At 46.2% G+C, this 20,145-nt stretch overlaps 1 protein-coding gene across 1 annotated transcript in view; it reads right to left on the reverse strand.

The window, feature by feature from the left end:
• The window catches only part of SH3BP4 (SH3 domain binding protein 4), a 242,813-nt gene that overhangs the window by 79,331 nt on the left and 143,337 nt on the right, over positions 1 to 20,145 (reverse strand).

Raw genomic sequence — 20,145 nt, forward strand, 5'->3', positions numbered from 1 at the left:
ACTGTCCCAGTTTGAGAGGGTGACGTATATTGAAGGACACAGTCCCCCCTTCCAGTGCCCTAAGTGAGCTTGGGATCCACAAGAGTGCCCCCAATGGCCTCGCCCCTAGTGTATATTGTTCCAACTGCACCCATTGCAGGTCAGGGTAATCCTGGAACCATTCTACTGCCGCCGCGAGCCTGAACCGCTCTATAGTACCAAGCCAGGTTGGGTACCCCCAGCCCTCCTCTCTTCCTGTCCTGATACAGGACCGAGCGTGCCAATCGCAGACGTTTTCCCGCCCAAATAAAGCGCATAATACGATCCTGCAAAGTTGCTAAGAATTTGCGGGCATTGTGATTGGGAGGGCTTGAAAAATGTAAAGCAATCGCAGCAACACGTTCATCTTACCGCAGCTATTCGGCCAAACCAGGAAAGGTCAAGGTCATCCCATCTACCCAAGTGCTCGATGAGTGCCCCCCGCCAGGCTTTATAGTTTGCCATGAAAAGGTCCGAAAGGTGTGCTGTCAGATTGACCCCAAATAGTGAATGCTCTTATTAGCCGACCGGAAGGCAAAAGAGGACCTCAACTCGCCCACAAGCTCCCCCCGGAGAGTCACATTCATAACTTCAGACTTTGACATGTTTACTTTTGAAACCCGACACATTCGAGTATTCCTCGATCTCCCGCAGTAGCCCAGGGAAAGTGGTAAGGGGACGAGTGATTAACAACAACACGTCATCAGCGAAGAGGGATACTTGTGTTCTCTCCCTCCAATGGAAAGTCCACAGATATTTGGGTTAGCTCTAAGCCTAGTTGCGAATGGCTCCATGACCATTGCAAACAATAGGGGGGATAAGGGACAGCCCTGTCTAGTGCCGTCTGTGTAAAGGAATCATTGCAGAGTTACCCCCCATTTACGCGAATGCACACTTTAGGAGAGCAAAAAATGCTTGAATCCACCCCCGGAACTGTGGACCAATCCCAAATGCCTCCATCACTTTATACATGAATGGCCAATGCACCCTATGGAAGGCTTTTTTCGGCATCTAAGCTAAGGAGACAAAGAGGCCTCTTCATTCTCTCAGCCAAAAACATTAAATCAACCACTCTCCTTCTCTGCTCATATCCAGCAGATTGCCAAGACCTGTCGTTTCTTTCTTTACAACATCCGTAAATCCGCCCCTTTCTTTCCGAGCACTCTACCAAAACCCTCATCCACACCCTTGTCACCTCTCATTTAGACTACTGCAATCTGCTTCTTGCGGCCTCCCACTTAGTCACCTCTCCCCTCTCCAGTCGGTTCAAAACTCTGCTGCCCGTCTCATCTTCCGCCAGGGTCGCTTTACTCATACTACCCCTCTCCTCAAGACCCTTCACTGGCTCCCTATCCGTTTTTCGCATCCTGCTCAAACTTCTTCTACTAACCTATAATGTACTCACTCTGCTGCTCCCCAGTATCTCTCCACACTCGTCCATCCCTACACCCCTTCCCGTGCACTCCGCTCCATGGATAAATCCTTCTTATCTGTTCCCTTCTCCACTACTGCCAACTCCAGACTTCGCGCCTTTTGTCTCGCTGCACCCTACGCCTGGAATAAACTTCCTGAGCCCCTACGTCTTGCCCCATCCTTGGCACCTTTAAATCTAGACTGAAAGCCCACCTCTTTAACATTGCTTTTGACTCGTAACCACTTGTAACCACTCGCCTCCACCTACCCTCCTCTCTTCCTTCCCGTCACATTAATTGATTTGATTTGCTTACTTTATTTATTTTTGTCTATTAGATTGTAAGCTCTTTGAGCAGGGACTGTCTTTCTTCTATGTTTGTGCAGTGCTGCGTATGCTTTGTAGCGCTATACAAATGCTAAATAGTAGTAGTAGTAGTAGTGTTATCTGTTGTCTTTCTGTATGGGACAAATCCCACCTGGTCGGGGTGGATAATGGCTAGGAGCAAAGGTAAGAGTCGATTAGCCAACACTTTGGCTAGTATTTTGACATCAGCATTTAGAATGGATATTGGGCGATAGGTCATTATTTGGTTTAGGCAATATCGCAATCCATGCTTCCATCATGGAGGTAGGCATGGACTCATAGTAACATAGAGGGGCATAATCGAACGTCGCCGACCAAATAGATCGCCGGTGATCTATGTTGGTGGCGGCGCTACAGCTGGTCGGAACCGTATTATCGAAAAAGATGGCCGGCCATCTCTTTTTTTCGATAATAAGGTTTAGCCCGGCCAAATGCCGTGGAGTTCGCCACGTTTGAGATGGCCGGGTTTGTTTTTCAGCGATAATGGAAAGTTATGTCGGCCATCTCAAACCCCGGACAAATTCAAGGCATTTGGCTGTGGGAGGGACCCAGCATTTTTAGTGCACTGGCCCCCGACATGCCAGGACAACCAACCAGCCACCCTAGGGGTCACTGCGGTGGACTTCAGAAAAGCTCCCACATGCATAGCTCCCTTACTTTGGGAGCTGAGCCCCCCCCCCCCCCCCCAAAACCCACTACCCACAAATGTACTGCACCCACTAAAAGTTGTTCCAGGACCTGCATACAGCCTCTAGGACTTATTGCTGCTGTATAACTTTGGCATACCAGTTCACACCTGAAGACTAATCTCTCTGAAAAAGTCCTTTCTTGAAATAAGCACGTTTACTCACAGTTAACTGGCAGATCAGAGGTTGTGCCCCACTGGCAAAGAGTCTCCTGGTACTAAGATTAGCAGTAGGTCAGAGCTGGCACAATGGTGTACAATGCCCTCTTTCAGCACCATGCAAGGTAAGAACTATGTTCTCTAACGTAGGTAACACAGGAAAGGGATCTAAAAGTGGCTTACAAAAATGGCCACTACCGCATGGACTACAACAGGAAACAAAACAGGGTACACTCTGACCCAGTTAGCAGGGGGGAAAAGCACCATGGGAGTAGAGCCCAGTACCCTACACCCACCACAATGCATTGCTAATGTGACTCTGCAGGGCACCTAACAGAAAAGGTGTCACACTCACCCGAGAGCCACATCGCAACCAGGGAAAGGCTGTTGGAGGATACAACACATTCTGCTGTCATGGAGGTGGGTACGGCATTTGAGGCTGGCATACAGGCTGGCAAAAAGGTTTTTAGTTTATTTTTTTTTAGTTTGGAAGGGGATTGGTGACCACTGTGGGAGTATGGGGAGGTCATTCCCCATTCCCCCCAGTGGTCATCTGGTCAGCTTGGGGCACATTTTTGAGGCTTGGTCGTGAAAATAAAAGGACCAAGTAAAGCCGGTGAAATACCGCTTAATGCCGCTTTTTTCCCCCATTATCGCGAAAGCCGGCCATCTGGTAGCCACGCCCATGCCCATCATGTCCCGCCTTCGCTAATTCTACCGACACGCCCCCTTGACTTCGCCGGCGAAGCGACGGGAAAGTGGCAATGCAGTCAAAAATGCCGCTTTCGATTATACCGATTTCGCCGCTTTAAAAAATCGCTGGCCAACTCCCAATTTGTGTCGGATGATGGCCGGCGATCACTTTCGATTATAAGCTGGATAGTAACATAGTAGATGACGGCAGAAAAAGACCTGCATGGTCCATCCAGTCTGCCCAACAACATAAACTCATATGTGTATACCTTACCTTGATTTGTACCTGCCTTTTTCAGGGTACAGACCGTACAAGTCTGCCCGCAGTATTTCCCGCCTCCCAACCACCAGTCCGCCTCCCATCTCTGGCTCTGGCAAAGACCGTGTAAGTCGGCCCTCCACTATCCCGCCTCCCAACCACCAACCCCTCTTCCCTCACCTGCTCCGCCATCCAATTTCGGCTAAGCTTCTGAGGATCCATTCCTACTGCACAGGATTCCTTTATGCATATCCCACGCATGTTTGAATTCCGTTACCGTTTTCATCTCCACCACCTCCCGCGGGAGGGCATTCCAAGCACCCACCCGCCCTCTCTGTGAAAAAATACTTCCTGACATCTTCCTGAGTCTGCCCACCTTCAATCTCATTTCATGTCCTCATCGTTCTACCGCCTTCCATCTCCGGAAAAGATTCGTTTGCGGATTAATACCTTTCAAATATTTGAACGTCTGTATCATATCACCCCTGTTCCTCCTTTCCTCCAGGGTATACATGTTCAGGTCAGCAAGTCTCTGCTCATACGTCTTGGAACGCAAATCCCATACCATTTCTCGTAGCTTTCTTTCCACTGCTTCCATTTTTTTAACATCCTTCGCAAGGTACGGCCTCCAAAACTGTACACATACTCCAGTGGGGCCTCACCGACGACTTGTACAGGGGGCATCAGCACTTCCTTTTCTTCTGCTGATCACACCTCTCTCTATACAGCCTAGCAACCTTCTCGCTAACGACCACCGCCCTGTCACACTGTTTCGTTGCTTCAGATCCTCGATACTATCACCCCAAGATCCCTCTCCCCTCAGTACCTATCAGACTCTCACCGCCCTAACACATAAGTCGCTCGTGGGTTTCTACTCCCTAAATGCATCACTTTGCATTTCTTCGCATTGAATTTTTAATTGCCAACCTTAGACCATTCTTCTAGCTTCCTCAGATCCTTTTTCATGCTTTCCACCTCCCTCCCGGGTGTCCACTCTGTTGGAAAATCTTAGTATCATCCACAATAGCAAACTTTACCTTCTAACCCTTCGGCAATGTCACTCACAAATATATTGAACAGAATCGGCCCCAGCACCGATCCCTGAGGCACTCCACTACTCACCTTTCCCTCCTCCGAAGCGAACCCATTTACCACCACCCTCTGTCGTCTGTCCGTGCAACCAGTTCCTAATCCAGTTCAACCACTTCGTGGATCTATCTTCAGCCCATCTAGTTTTATTGAAGAGCCTCCTGTGGGGAAACCGTTGTCAAAGCTTTGCTAAAATCTAAGTAGATGACGTCTATAGCACGTCGATGATTCAGTTCTCCAGTTACCCAATCAAAGATTCAATGAGATATCGTTTGGCACGATTTCCCTCTGGTAGAAACCATGTTGTCTCGGATCTTGCAACTTATTGGCTTCCAGGAAATTCACTATCCTTTCCTTCAGCAATCGCTTCCATTACTTTTCCAATAACCGAAGTGAGGCTTACCCGGCCTGTAGTTTCCAGCTCTTCTCTATCACCAGTGTTTGTAAAGAAGGACCACATCCGCCGTTCTCCCAATCCCACAGAACCTCTCCCGTTTCCAATGATTTATTAAACAAATCTTTAAGAGGACCCGCCAGAACCTCTCTGAGCTCCTGTTAATATCCTGGGCTGGATCCCGTCCGGTCCCATGGCTTTGTCCACCTTTAAGCTTTCCAAGTTGTTGATACACACTCTCGTTCCGTGAACGGTGCTATAATCCATTCCATTCTGAGGTGTACTTTGCCAGTCCCTCGCGGTCCTTCTCCAGGATTTTCTTCAGTAAAAACAGAACAAAAGTATCTATTTAGCAAATTGGCTTTTTCTTCATCATTATCTACATAGCGGTTCGCTGTATCTTTTAGTCTCACAATTCCCTTTTTAGTCATTTTCCTTTCACTAATATACCTGAAGAAATTTTTATCGCCCCTCCTTACATTTCTAGCCATTTGTTCTTCCCGCTTGCGTCTTCGCCAGACGTACCTCTCTCTTGGCTTCTTTCAGTTTCATCCGGTATTCCTCCCCGTGTTCCTCTTGAGATTTTCTATATTTCTGGAACACTAACTCTTTAGCTTTTATTTTCTCAGCCACTTGCTTGGAGAACCATATCGATTTCCTTTTTCTCTTGCTTTTATTTACTCTCCTTACATAAAGGTCTGTGGCCCTATTTATTACTTCTTTCAGCCTGGACCACTGCCCTTCCACTTCTTGTAACGTCCTCCCAGCCCATCAGCTCCTTCCTCAGGTATTCCCCCATTTTACTAAAGTCAGCTTGAAATCCAGGACTGAGTTTAGAGTGGCTGCCCCTCCACTTCAGCTGTATATCAAACCAAACCGTTTGATGGTCACTGCTTCCCAGGTGTGCCACCATTCGGACATTTGACACACTAGCCCCATTTGTGAGCACCAGATCCAGCATCGCTCCCTCCCTTGTGGGTTCACCATTTGTCTGAGCAGAGCACTTGGGAAAGCATCCACGATCTCTCTACTTCTTTCTGATTTGGCAGATGGAACCTTCCAATCTACATCCGGCAGATTGAAATCTCCCATCAAGAGAACCTCTTTTTTCTTTCCTCAATTTTTGAATATCTGCGATCAGATCTTTATCTAGTTCCGCTCGTGTCGGGGGTCTGTGGACAACACCCACGTGGACAGAGGTTCTATCATCTCTTTTTAAGGTGATCCATATCGATTCTTCCTTTCCCCAGTCCCTGTCAGTTCAGTCGCCATGATATCATTCCTCATATACAGAGCTACTCCTCCACCTTTACGACCCTCTCTATCCTTACTAAATAGATTATAGCCTGGTATGCTTGCATCCATTCGTGGGAACCGTTGAGCCATGTCTCCGTGATTGCAACAACATCTAAGTCTGCCTCCAATATTAGGGCTTGAAGTCATGAACTTTATTGCTTAGACTACGAGCATTTGTGGCCATCGCTTTCCATCTATAATTCTTGGTATGTGTTTCAACATTAGTGATCCCAATCAGATTAACAGATAAGTTAGTAGCGGGGCCAGCTCAGGAGCGAATTTCTTATAGAATTCACTGGGGAGGCCGTCCAGCCCCGGTGATTTATAGGAGGGCAAATGCTGGATACCTTTTTGTATCTCAACTGGGGTGACCGGCGCGTCGAGAGTGATCCTCTGCTGATTTCTCAACGAAGCTAGGTCACTCTCGGCTAAGTAGTCTAGAATAGAGTCTTCAGGGGGGCTAATCTCACGCGCGTACAGCTCCTGGTAGAATTCACTAAAGCACTGCCGTATGGCGTCAGATGTATTTAATAATTCCCCTCTCTCATTCCTAATGTGAGTGACCGCTAGGTCTACCTTTCGCCTGCGTAATTTTATAGCCAGAAGATATCCTGCTTTATTGGTGAATTCATAGGATCTAACTTTATTTCTGTTTTGTATCCAACTTAATTGTTCAGAGTAAATAGAGTACAGCTGGAGCCTCTGCCCCCGCAGCTCCTCCAAAATCGCTAGGGAACCACCCACCTTGTGCTGCCTCTCCAAGCGCCGGATCTTATCCAGGTACTGTGCCAGCTGGGTCCTACGAACCCTTGCACGTTTACTATCTGTATAAAGTAATCTCTTGATACTGCCTTCATGGCATCCCATACAACACTGAGGGGTGGGCCCGACTCCTTATTGAACTCCAAGTACTCCTTCAGGACCTGCCTGCAACCCTCCACCACCTCCCCCTCCTGCAATAATTCTGTATTAAGCGTCCATCTTTATCTTTGACTTCTGCTCTGACGTGGGCAAGGTAACCCAAACTGGGGCATGGTCAGAAATGGTCGCACTGCCGATTCCAGTTTTAGGTCCCCTCTCAGCTAATGTAATGTCCAGAAAGATGTAATTGATATGAGAGTATGTCTTATGTACTGGTGAGAAGAATGTGTAGTCCATCATAGTTGTATGGCTCAATCTCCAGACGTCTAAGATCCCCAGCGAGTAGACCAAGGAACCCAAGGCCAAGAAGTCTTTGGATATCGATTGCTGGGATCTCCCGGATCTGTCTAGTATTGGATCCACGACTTTATTAAAGTCTCCCCCCAAGATCAAGGAGCCCTGGGTAAATGTGGCTAATATGCCCTTCACTTTGGCGTAAAAAGTCCCCTGATGTTCACTGGGTGCATATAGGGATGCTAAGGTAATATCCACTCGATCTATGACAGTTTGCAAAAACAAGAAATGCCCACCTGGGTCACGCTTGATATTTTCTATCTGAGCCGATAGGGATTTGTGAAACAACACCGCCACCCACATTTTTGGATCCATCAACAGAGGAGGCAAAGAAGCACTGGGATAGTCTGGATGGGAGAGAAGTCGCTCATGTACCTGCGGAGGTGGGTCTCCTGCAGCAAGACAATATGCGGTTTTAGCTGCTGTAGTTCTATGAACAGTTCTGCCTTTCTGAGGCATGTTCAGCCCCTTCACGTTATATGATAGTATCTTTATTTCTGTATTCATTACTGAGGTATTAGGTAAGCTTTTCCCCCAACAGGTAGAGTCCACCCCATTCATGTACACGCTCTCCCCGATACCAGTGATGCCCCCAACCCGCCCTTATCCCCCCTCACCCCTTGTCTAACACCAACTAGAGGGCACAAGGCCCCGTAGTGGAAAAGAGAAAGTGACGCACCAGCACCCACACATCCCAGCCCCCCCGCCTCCCCCCAAATTACCCCAATTAGCACATCAACCTTCCCCTTAAACTACCCCCTCCCTGTGTCGCTTGTAACCTTACTATATTGTATAAAACACTCCCCTCCACCTTTACTACCCCCCTTATCATCTACTAGTAAAGAGACGGCATTCCCCTTAAGCAAAAGGTAACAAGAAAGCTTAAAACATAACATAACAGATGCTACTCCTTGCTTCTTTACCAACCATGGCACGGAATTGTCCATTATCCATTTGGCTGCCTTACAAAATGTGACCTCGATATGGTATATCGGCCAGGCTGCCGCAACTGTTCAGGTGTCTTCCACGACCACTTTTCGTTTTGGGTTACTCCTTTTAGTAGTTGTAGGGACCCCGCTGCCATTTTTGAAGCTTGGCCTTTGTAGCAAAAGCTAGTCCCCTGGGGTTTGCTCGTTTTCACCAGGCCTGCCACATGCAGGGATGCCCAGGGTTCCACCAGTGATGTGACTCTACTTTTGGCTCCCTGTATGGTGTAGTTCAGAGAGAAAGGAAAACCCCATCTATACGAGATCTGCTCTTTAGTTAGGATATCCAGCACTGGTTTCATGAGGCGTCTCTGCTGTAAAGTGAACTGTGAGAGATCCTGATACACAGTTATTTTAGCTCCTCCATATTCCAGATCAGGCTTTTTCCTGGCGCTATTCAGCAGTTGTTCCTTCACTTCATATCGATGAAACCGTGTGATAATGTCCCATGCTCTGTTCTCCTGCCGCGGACCAAGCGATCTATACGCTCTGTCTATTTCTATCTTCACTTCTGCAGCCTCGGCCCCCAGCAGGGTAGTGCACAGCATCTGTATAATGTTGTGGAACGTCTTCAGTCTCGCCGCCCTCAGGGACTCCGCGGAATCTAAGGTTGTTCCTCCTGCCCCTGTTTTCAAGGTCGTCAAGCTTGTATGTAAGATCTAAGTTCTTTTGATCCAGCGCTTGAAGTTGGGCCTCGTGCGAGAGCAGGGACTCAAAATGCTCTTCCAGCTTTGCTTCTGCATCTTCAACTCTGTTCCCCAGCTCACGGAGATCAGAGCTCAATGTCCCCATCTGTTCCAGGATCTCATCCTTCGATTTTTTAACATTGTTTTGTATTCCAGAAAGGAGCTGGCGAAGTTCGCTAGATATTCCTTTTTTTGCAGGCGGCTTCCGCGATTCCGCCATGGACAGCGCAGAATCAGAGTCTGATTGGGATGCCCGCGCCATTGCCTTGTGGCGCTTGGCATTTTGCTCGTTCCGCCGCCCGCCGACTTCTCCGAGACTTTTGGGTGCGCCGAAGACGCTTTACTCATACTACAGCCGATGAGAAGCGATGGGAGTTCCTCCGGTAGGTTTAAAGTGGCTGACGACTGCCTTTTATTGCTGTTTTATGCTTCGTGGAGTGGGAGCTAGAAAGCTAGGCTGCCATCAGTAGCAGTGACGTCACTTCCTCACCTTCAACCAGTTTTTAATCCACAATAGGATATTTCCTCCTATCCCATGACCTCCAATTTCCTCTGTAACCTTTCATGAGGTACCTTGTCAAACGCCTTTTGAAAATCCAGATACACAATATCAACTGGCTCCCCTTGTCCACATGTTTGTTTACTCCTTCAAAGAATTGAAGTAAATTGGTCAGGCAAGATTTCCCCACACAAAAGCCGTGCTGACTTGGTCTCAGTAATCCATGTCCTTGGATGTGCTCTGTAATTTGTTTTTGATAATAGCCTCTACCATTTTCCCCGGCACCGACGTCAGACTCACAGGTCTATAATTTCCCTCATCCTCTCATCTCAACATAACAAGTACAAAGCCACAACCATAAACACTCCAGGACAAACCCTCCCCATTTCAGACAGCATAAAAAATACTCAGCATCACGATCGACCGCAACCTTACTCTTGAGAGCCAAGTAAACTCCGTAATAAAGAAATGTTTTACTCAATGTGGAAACTTAAATGCGTAAACCTTTCTTCCCTAGGGAAATTTTTTGAAACCTAATACAATCAATGGTCCTAAGCCATGCAGATTATTGCAACGGAATCTATGCGGGATGTAAAGAACAAAAAAGCTCCAAACTGCCCAAAACACAGCAGCCAGGCTGATATTAGGCAAAACACGATTCAAAAGTGCAAAACCCCTCCGAGGAAAAGCTGCACTGGCTCCCAATCAAAGAACAGATCATTTTCAAAATCTGAACCCTGATCCACAAAATTATCTACGGCGTAACATAGTAGATGACGGCAGAAAAAGACCTGCATGGTCCATCCAGTCTGCCCAAGACAAACTCATATGTGTATACCTTACCTTGAATTTGTACCTGTCCTTTTCAGGGCACAGACCATATAAGTCTGCCCAGCAGTATTTCCCGTCTCCCAACCACCAGTCCCGCCTACCATCACCGGCTCTGGTACAGACCGTATAAGTCTACCCTCCCCTATCCTCGCCTCCCAACCACCACCCCCTCTTTCCCCCCACCTGCTCCGCCACCCAATTTCAGCTAAGCTTCTGAGGATCCATTCCTTCTGCACAGGATTCCTCTATGCATATCCCACGCATGTTTGAACTCAGTTACCGTTTTCATCTCCACCACCTCCCGCGGAGGGCATTCCAGCGGTCTACCACCCTCTCCGTGAAAAAATACTTTCCTGACATCTTCCTGAGTCTGCCCCCCTTCAATCTCATTTCATGTCCTCTCGTTCTACCGCCTTCCCATCTCCGGAAAAGATTCGTTTGCGGATTAATACCTTTCAAATATTTGAACGTCTGTATCATATCACCCCTGTTCCTCCTTTCCTCCAGGGTGTACATGTTTCAGGTCAGCAAGCCTCTCTTCATACGTCTTGGAACGTAAATCCCATACCTCCTCGTAGCTTTTCTTTGCACCGCTTCCATTTTTTTAACATCCTTCTCAAGATACGGCCTCCAAAACTGAACACAATACCTCCAGGTGGGGCCTCACCAACGTCTTATACAGGGGCATTAAAACCTCCTTTCTTTTGCTGGTCACTCCTCTCTCTATACAGCCTAGCAATCTTCTAGCTACGGCCACCGCCTTGTCGCACTGTTTCGTCGCCTTCAGGTCCTCAGATACTATCACCCCAAGATCCCTCTCCCCGTCCGTGCCTATCGACTCTCCCCGCCTAACACACACGTCTCCCTTGGATTTCTACTCTCTAGGGCATCACTTGCATTTCTTCGCCATTTGAATTTTAATTGCCAAACATTAGACCATTCGTCTAGCTTTTTCAGATCTTTTTTCATGTTTTCCACTCCCTCCGGGGTGTCCACTCTGTTGGAAATCTTGGTGTCATCTGCAAAAAGGCAAACTTTACTTTGTAACCCTTCGGCAATGTCACTCACAAATATATTGAACAGAATCGGCCCCAGCACCGATCCCTGAGGCACTCCACTACTCACCTTTCCCTCCTCTGAGCGAACTCCATTCACCACCACCCTCTAGCGTCTGTCCGTCAACCAGTTCCTAATCCAGTTCACCACTTCGGGTCCTATCTTCAGGCCGTCTAGTTTATTTAAGAGCCTCCTGTGGGGAACCGTCGTCGAAAGCCTTGCTGAAATCTAAGTAGATGACGTCCATAGCACGTCCTTGATTCAAATTCTCTTGTCACCCAGTCAAAGAATTCAATGAGATTCGTTTGGCACGATTTCCCTTTGGTGAAAACCATGTTGTCTCGGATCTTGCAACTTATTGGCTTCCAGGAAATTCACTATCCTTTCCTTCAGCATGGCTTCCATTACTTTTCCAATAACCGAAGTGAGGCTTACCGGCCTGTAGTTTCCAGCTTCTTCCCTATCCCCACTTTTGTGAAGAGGGACCACCTCCGCCGTTCTCCAATCCCTCGGAACCTCTCCCGTCTCCAAGGATTTATTAAACAAGTCTTTAAGAGGACCCGCCAGAACCTCGAGGAGCTCCCTCAGTATTCTGGGGTGGATCCCGTCCGTCCCCATGGCTTTGTCCACCTTTAGCTTTCCAAGTTGTTGATACACACTCTCTTCTGTGAACGGCGCTCTATCCACCTCATTCTCAGGTGTACTTTTGCCAGTCCCTCTCGGTCCTTCCCCAAGGTTTTCTTCAGTGAAAACAGAACAAAAGTATCTATTTAGCAAATTGGCTTTTTCTTCATCATTTTCTACATAGCGTTTTGTTGTATCTTTTAGTCTCACAATTCCCTTTATAGTCTTTTCTCCTGTCACTAATATACCTGAAGAAGTTTTTGTCTCCCCTCCTTACATTTCTAGCCATTTGTTCTTCCGCTTGCGCCTTCGCCAGACGTACCTCTCTCTTGGCTTCTTTCAGTTTCATCCGGTATTCCTCGTATGTCCTCCCAGCCCATCAGCTCCTTCCTCAGGTATTCTCCCATTTTGTTAAAGTCAGCTCGCTTGAAATCCAGGACTTTGAGTTTAGAGTGGCCGCCATCCACATGAGCCGTTACATCAAAACAAACCGTTTGATGGTCACTGTTTCCCAGGTGTGCAGCCACTCAGACATTTGACACACTATCCCCATTTGTGAGCACCAGATCAAACGTGGCTCCCTCCCTCATGAGTTCGTTCACCATTTGTCTGAGCAGAGCACTTTGGAAAGCATCCACAATCTCTCTACTTCTTTCCGATTTTGCAGATGGAACCTTCCAATCTACATCCGGCAGATTAAAATCTCCCAACAACAGCACCTCTCTTTTCTTCCCCAACTTTTGAATATCAGCAATCAGATCTTTATCTAGTTCTTCCAATTGTGTCGGAGGTCTATAGACAACACCCACGTGGACCAAGGTTCTATCCTCTCTTTTTAAGGTGATCCATATCGCTTCTTCCTTTCCCCAGTTCCCTGTCATTTCAGTCGCTGGGATATCATCTCTCACATACAGAGCTACTCCTCCACCTTTACGTCCCTCTCTATCCTTCCTAAAAAGATTATAGCCTGGTATGTTTACATCCCATTCATGGGAACCATTGAGCCATGTCTCTGTGACTGCAACTATGTCCAAGTCAGCCTCCAAAATCAGGGCTTGAAGGTCATGAATTTTATTGCTTAGACTGCGAGCATTTGTGGTCATTGCTTTCCATGTACATTTCCTAGTACGTGTTATGGTTTTAGTGATTTGTGAGGGTGTTTTCTCTTTGGGTACCTTCTCATATTTTTGTTCCCCCTTCCTTGCTTTTTCTTTTTTTTCCGCTTCAGTTTTATTTTCAAGAACATCACGGTGCTGTAGTGGAGCAAAAGAATTTTGTAGTGGCAACACTTGTGCGGGCGGATGCTTCTGTGTCACATGATGAAGTCTGCCTGAGCCTACTGTGAACCATCTGTTCTTATGTGGCTTTATTCTTTGAGGCAGTGGTGAGAAGTTATGATTCTGCACAGTCCTATAAGTTGCTTTAATTGCATCTAATTCTTGCATTACTTTACAGAGCTCTTGTTTTAAAGTAGATAGCTGAAGACAGATAGGACAAGCTTTAAGTCTCCAGATGATTGGCCTTGAAACTAAAGCATCACAATTATTGCAGAGAATAAAAGTCATCCTGATTGGTTGAAATGGGTATGAACAGGTGTACTATGTTGGAGTAACAGCCTGCAAGACTGCCTGTGTATGACTGTGGAGTAAAGTTAATGAGGTTTGGTTTGTCTATAAATGAGTGGACAACCCTGGGGTGGGTGGGTTGTGGGGAGGGTGGGTGGGATTATAAGTCCCAATGGGTCAGCTAAGTGCTGCTATCTATCAAGGAAATTCTTTAGCTGAATGGACCAAAATGGTAGGTCTGATCCAGGATACATGATAGACCTCATAGACCTACCAACCAGAAACAAAACCGGATCATCAAGAACATATTTAAATCTACATTACCCAAATACAAAACACCTTACGCATCTAACTTCTCCTACATAAGTGCACAACTATGGAATGCACTCCCATAAAATGTGAAAACAATCCATGACCACCTAAACTTCAGGAAATCACTAAAAACCAACCTCTTCAAAAAGGCTTACCTCACCGATGCAACGTAAACCCCTACACCAGGCAACACAGCAATACCAATGATCGTACTGGACAATATATAATCTCCACTCCCCTCGACCCTCATGATATCTGATATACATCTTCCTCATTCGATCACAACATAACCTTGTATTTGTTTCTCAACCGGACTTGGCGAACGCCTTTACGGTACTATGTAAGCCACATTGAGCCTGCAAATAGGTAGGAAAATGTGGGGCACAAATGTAATAAATAAATAAATTGCCTTGACCAATAATTTTTTTGCTTTTCAAGGAAGATTCTTTCAACAGATCAAGGGTACAGCCATAGGTGCTTCAATGGCTCCTGACTTGGCCAATCTCTATATAGTACACTTTGAAGACACTCAGGCTTATTTTCAAAACAGCAGGACGCCCATCTTTCGACACAAATCGGAAGATGGGCATCCTTCTCTCAGGGTCGCCCTAATCGTCATAATCAAAAGCCGAATTTCGGCGTCCCCAACTGCTTTCCGTAATGGGGATGACAAAAGTTAATGGGGGGGGGGGGGGGGTGTTGGAGGTGTAGCGAAGGCGGGACTTGGGCGTGCCTAACACATGGGCTTCCTGTAAATAATGGGTCCTGTCAGCGCAGCTTGGGCAGCAGAAGCCATAGGCTTTCTACTATCCTGAAAACGATTGCAGGCTCCCTCTAAATACATAATTACCCCATCCTTGTATCTGCTCATGACAGTTTTATAAAGTCTGGGCAGTAGCAAACTACATCATTAGAAAGAAACCCAGTAGTCAGTAGATATAATAAGATAAGTTTATTAGCATCAATGTCTTACCCAAGGACAGTACAGGCAAATCAGGCAGCTCTGAAATTCAAATAGTGGAGCAGCACTTCACGACGGATGACATGTGCCTTCAAAGGTTACTGGCTTCTCTCTCTTGCACTGCTTAGTTAGCAGACCTTTTATACTTTTTTTATCCCATAGACCCCTAAGAGCCACCTGCAATTTCATCATAATTGGCACATACATCCAATTATGCCCAAGTTCCAACTTTCTTATCTCTCATCCAATTATGACCAAGTATCAACCTTAGTAAGTTTTTCTTATCTCCAAGCTTCGCTCATCCTTAAATTTAACTTTTCTGCACCTGGCCCAATTATTTTTTATAGTTTCTCAGCATGCCTATGTCCAGCTGTACACATCCCTTGCCAACTTTGTAACTCTGCCAAGCTTAATCAGGCTGTCACATTTCTTCAGTGAAGTATCAGGACTGAGAGATGCTATGATTTTACAGGCCTAGTTTGCTTTAGGAAGCCTTAACCTGTTTTTCACTGCATTCAATTTGTGACAATTATTTACAGTCCTCGACCCATAATCAAAAAAAGAAGGGCGTCCCTGACGAGCACTTGGACGACTTTACTTGGTCCTTTTTTCGTTACGACCAAGCCACGAAAAGGTGCCCAAACTGACCAGATGACCACTGGAGGGAATCGGGGATGACCTCCTGTTACTCCCTCAGTGGTCACTAACCCCCTCAAATCCTCAAAAAACATCTTTAAAAATATTTTTTGCCAGCCTCAGATGTCATACTCAGGTCCATAACAGCGCACGCAGGTCCCTGGACCAGTTTTAGTGGGTGCAGTGCACCTCAGAGAGGCAGACCCAGGCCCGTACCCCCCCTTACCTGTTACACTTGTGGTGGTAAATATGAACCCTCCAAAACCCACTGTACCCACATCTAGGTGCCCACCTTCACCCTTAAGGGCTATGGTAGTGGTGTACAGTTGTGGGGAGTGGGTTTTGGGGTGGGGGGTTGGGGGGCTCAGCACACACTGTAAGAGCTATGCACCTGGGAGCAATTTCTGAAGTCCTAGGGTGCCCGGTTGGTGTCCTGGCATGTGAAGGGGACCAGCGCACTATGAATGCTGGCTCCTCCCACGACCAAAGGGCTTTGCATTTGGTTGTTTCTGAGATGGGCGTCCTTGGTTTCCATTATCGCCGAAAATCAGAAACGACCAAGTCTAAGGACGACCATCTCTAAGGTCGACCTAAATTTCCAGATTTGGGCGTCTCCGACCATATTATCGAAACGAAAGATGACCTCCATCTTGTTTCGATAATACGGGCTTCCCTGCCCCTTCACAGGGACGTCCTGCGAGGACGTCCTCAGAAAAACTTGGGCATCCCTTTCGATTATGCCCCTCACTGTCTTGTGTGATCATCCCTTTATCCAAGAAGTTCGATTTTATAAACGATATATCGATGAGATTTTTATCATTTGGAAAGGTTCAGTTTCACGTCTTGAAGAGTTTTATTCCTGGCTCAATTCAAAGAATCCAAATCTTAGAATCCAAATGCAGTACCATCATGAGAATATTCCATTTCTGGACATACTGATACACAAAGATGTGTATTCACTCACCACCACGATCTATAGGAAAAGTACAGATAAGAATACATACTTGCACTAAGAAAGTTATCACCAACGGGGACTAAAAGATCACCTTCCTTTTTCACAGTTTCTGAGACTGAGAGGACTTTGCACAGACTTGGGAGATTTCAAGATACAGGCAGCCAACATGAGGAAAAGATTTCTGGATAGGGGGTATCCAGAGAAAACCATCAGAGAAGGATACCACAAAGCTTTGATGACCAAAAGAGAAACTTTACTCCAACCAAGAGAGAACAGGACCACACCTGATCTTGTATGTACTATGACATTTTCATTTTTGTCAAATCAAATTTAAAAGAAACATTAAAAAGTTTTGGCCCATTCTTGAGCATCATCCCTGCTTTCCAGATAAACACATCGTTTTCGCACACACCTGCAACAGAAATCTGAAAGAAATTTTAGTGCCATCCACCTTGCCTGACATTACTTTGACTTACTACGAATTTCACTGGACATCGACCATGTGGACAGTGCTCAGTATGTAAGCACTCCCTAGATATTAGAGAATTCGAAGACCAGAAAAAAGGAAAGAAATTCATCTTACGACACTCTTCTACCTGCAACACAAGTAATGTCATCTATGCAATTGTATGTCCATGCAAAAAAAATATATATTGGTAAAACCACAAGACAAGTCAAAACCAGGATAATCAAACATAGAAGTTCCATAAAGCGCCAAGTCTCATCTGCACCATTAACAGAACATTGGACTACTGAAAATCACACCATCAATGACATTCAGTTTTTTGTAGTAAAACACTTCATTAAGAGATGGCGTCAGGGGGATTTAAATATACTATTAAATAGAGAAGAGCAAAAGTTAATTTTCTACTTCAACAGTCTACAGCCTTACAGTTTAAACTTCGAAATATTACATCGTCTTTCTCTAAACCAATAGATATTTATGGATATTTTGTAAAAATCAATCATATTTACATTCATTTATTTTTTACACTGGATACACTGTTTCCATGCGATAATTCATCACGTTTTTCTTTGATTTTTAAACTACATTAACGTTTTAGCAATTTATTTTTAATTTTAACATTTTAAGGTATTTTCCAAGATCAAGCCAAGATGTTCATTCATTTAACATTTCGGATATTTAATAGGAAGTCTAAAATAAGTTTTATCACGTTTGTTTCCCAACTTATAAAACACACAGTATGTTTTTATAAATATTATACATTTATCAGGTTATTGTTTTTAAGTATGTATTATGCCTTTTAATTTTAACATTTCTCATATCCATTTTTACAATGATTCACTGATCATTGTAAATATACATTTTTTGATTTGATCTATTTTGAACATACATACATAACATAGTAGATGACGGCAGAAAAAGACCTGCACTTTGATAGATTGAGATATATATATATATATATATATATAAGTTTTATATAATTCACAAAGCATTATTATTCAAAGATATCACCTTACAGCGAATGATACATACCTGTAGCAGGTGTTCTCCGAGGACAGCAGGCTGATTGTTCTCATGACTTGGTTGACGTCCACGGCAGCCCCCACCAACTGGAACAAAACTTCGCGGGTGGTCCCGCACGCAGGGTATGCCCACCGCGCATGCGCGGCCGTCTTCCCGCCCGTGCGCGACCGTTCCCGCTCAGTTGAATGACAAGCAAAGGAATGAGTAAAAACGCAACTCCAAAGGGGAGGAGGGAGGGTAGGTGAGAACAATCAACCTGCTGTCCTTGGAGAACACCTGCTACAGGTATGTATCATTCGCTTTCTCCGAGGACAAGCAGGCTGCTTGTTCTCACGACTGGGGTATCCCTAGCTCTCAGGCTCACTCAAAACAAGAACCCAGGTCAATTGAACCTCGCAACGGCGAGGGCATAACAGAAATTGACCTACGAAGAACAACTATCTGAGAGTGCAGCCGGACCAGAATAAAATCGGGTCCTGGAGGGTGGAGTTGGATTCAAACCCCAAACAGATTCTGCAGCACCGACTGCCCGAACCGACTGTCGCGTCGGGTATCCTGCTGGAGGCAGTAATGTGATGTGAATGAGTGGACAGATGACCACATCGCAGCCTTGCAAATCTCTTCAATAGTGGCTGACTTCAAGTGGGCCATTGACGCTGCCATGGCTCTAACACTATGAGCCGTGACATGATCCTCAAGAGTCAGCCCAGCCTGGGCGTAAGTGAAGGAAATGCAATCTGCTACCATATTGGAGATGGTGCATTTCCCGACAGCGACCCCTTTCCTATTGGGGTCGAAAGAAATAAACAATTGGGCGGACTTTCTGTGGGGCTGTGTCCGCTCCAGATAGAAGGCCAACGCTCGCTTGCAGTCCAATGTGTGCAACTGACGTTCAGCAGGGCGGGTATGTGGTCTGGGAAAGAATGTTGGCAAGACAATTGACTGGTTAAGATGGAACTCCGACACCACCTTTGGCAGGAACAGGGTGAGTGCGGAGTACTACTCTGTTATGATGAAATTTGGTATAAGGAGCATGAGCTACCAGGGCTTGCAGCTCACTGACTCTACGAGCTGAGGTAACTGCCACAAAGAAAATGACCTTCCAGGTCAAGTACTTCAGATGGCAGGAATTCAGTGGCTCAAAAGGAGGTTTCATCAGCTGGGTGAGGATGACGTTGAGATCCCATGACACTGCAGGAGGCTTGACAGAGGGCCTTGACAAAAGCAAGCCTCTCATGAATCGAATGACTAAAGGCTCTCCAGAGATGGCTTTACCCTCTATACGATGATGGTAAGCACTAATCGCACTAAGGTGATTCCTTACTGAGTTGGTCTTAAGGCCAGACTCTGATAAGTGCAGAAGGTATTCAAGCAGATTCTGTGCAGGACAAGAGCGAGGTTCTAGGGCCTTGCTCTCACACCAAACGACAAACCTCCTCCACTGATAACGTAACTGCTTGCCTCCTCGGGTCGCTTGCAACACCCGCATTTTATGCGCATCATTAAGTATTTTGAGGATGGTCACTCTGGGGTGAGACTCTCCCTCGCGCCGCGGGCCTAGCCTGTGTGCCCTTTCCACACGGAGTTCTCCCGCCAAATCTGGAAGCTCTGCCACCTCTGGAATCCAATTCTCCAAGAAACTCCATAAGTCCTTATTCCCCAGCGCTTCTGGTAGCCCAATCAGTCTTAAATTGTTCCGCCGTGAGCGGTTTTCTATATCTTCTAGTTTCTCTCTTGTCTGTTAACTTCTGTACCGTGTCTTCCACGTTCCCGACATGCTGCTGCACTTCTCTAAGATCCGACGTCATATTACTGTACCGCTCCTCCGTGCCTTCAGGTTTGTCTAGAATTTGTTGAAACTTGCAGTCTACCAACTGCTCTACTGCCTCCGTCACCTCCCGGATGATTTCTGCTGCCCACTGCAAGCTCGGAGTTGGAGACGGCGGTTGGCTCTTATCCG

The sequence above is a fragment of the Microcaecilia unicolor genome, chromosome 7 (assembly GCF_901765095.1).
Source record: "Microcaecilia unicolor chromosome 7, aMicUni1.1, whole genome shotgun sequence".
NCBI classification, from domain to species: Eukaryota; Metazoa; Chordata; class Amphibia; order Gymnophiona; family Siphonopidae; genus Microcaecilia; species Microcaecilia unicolor.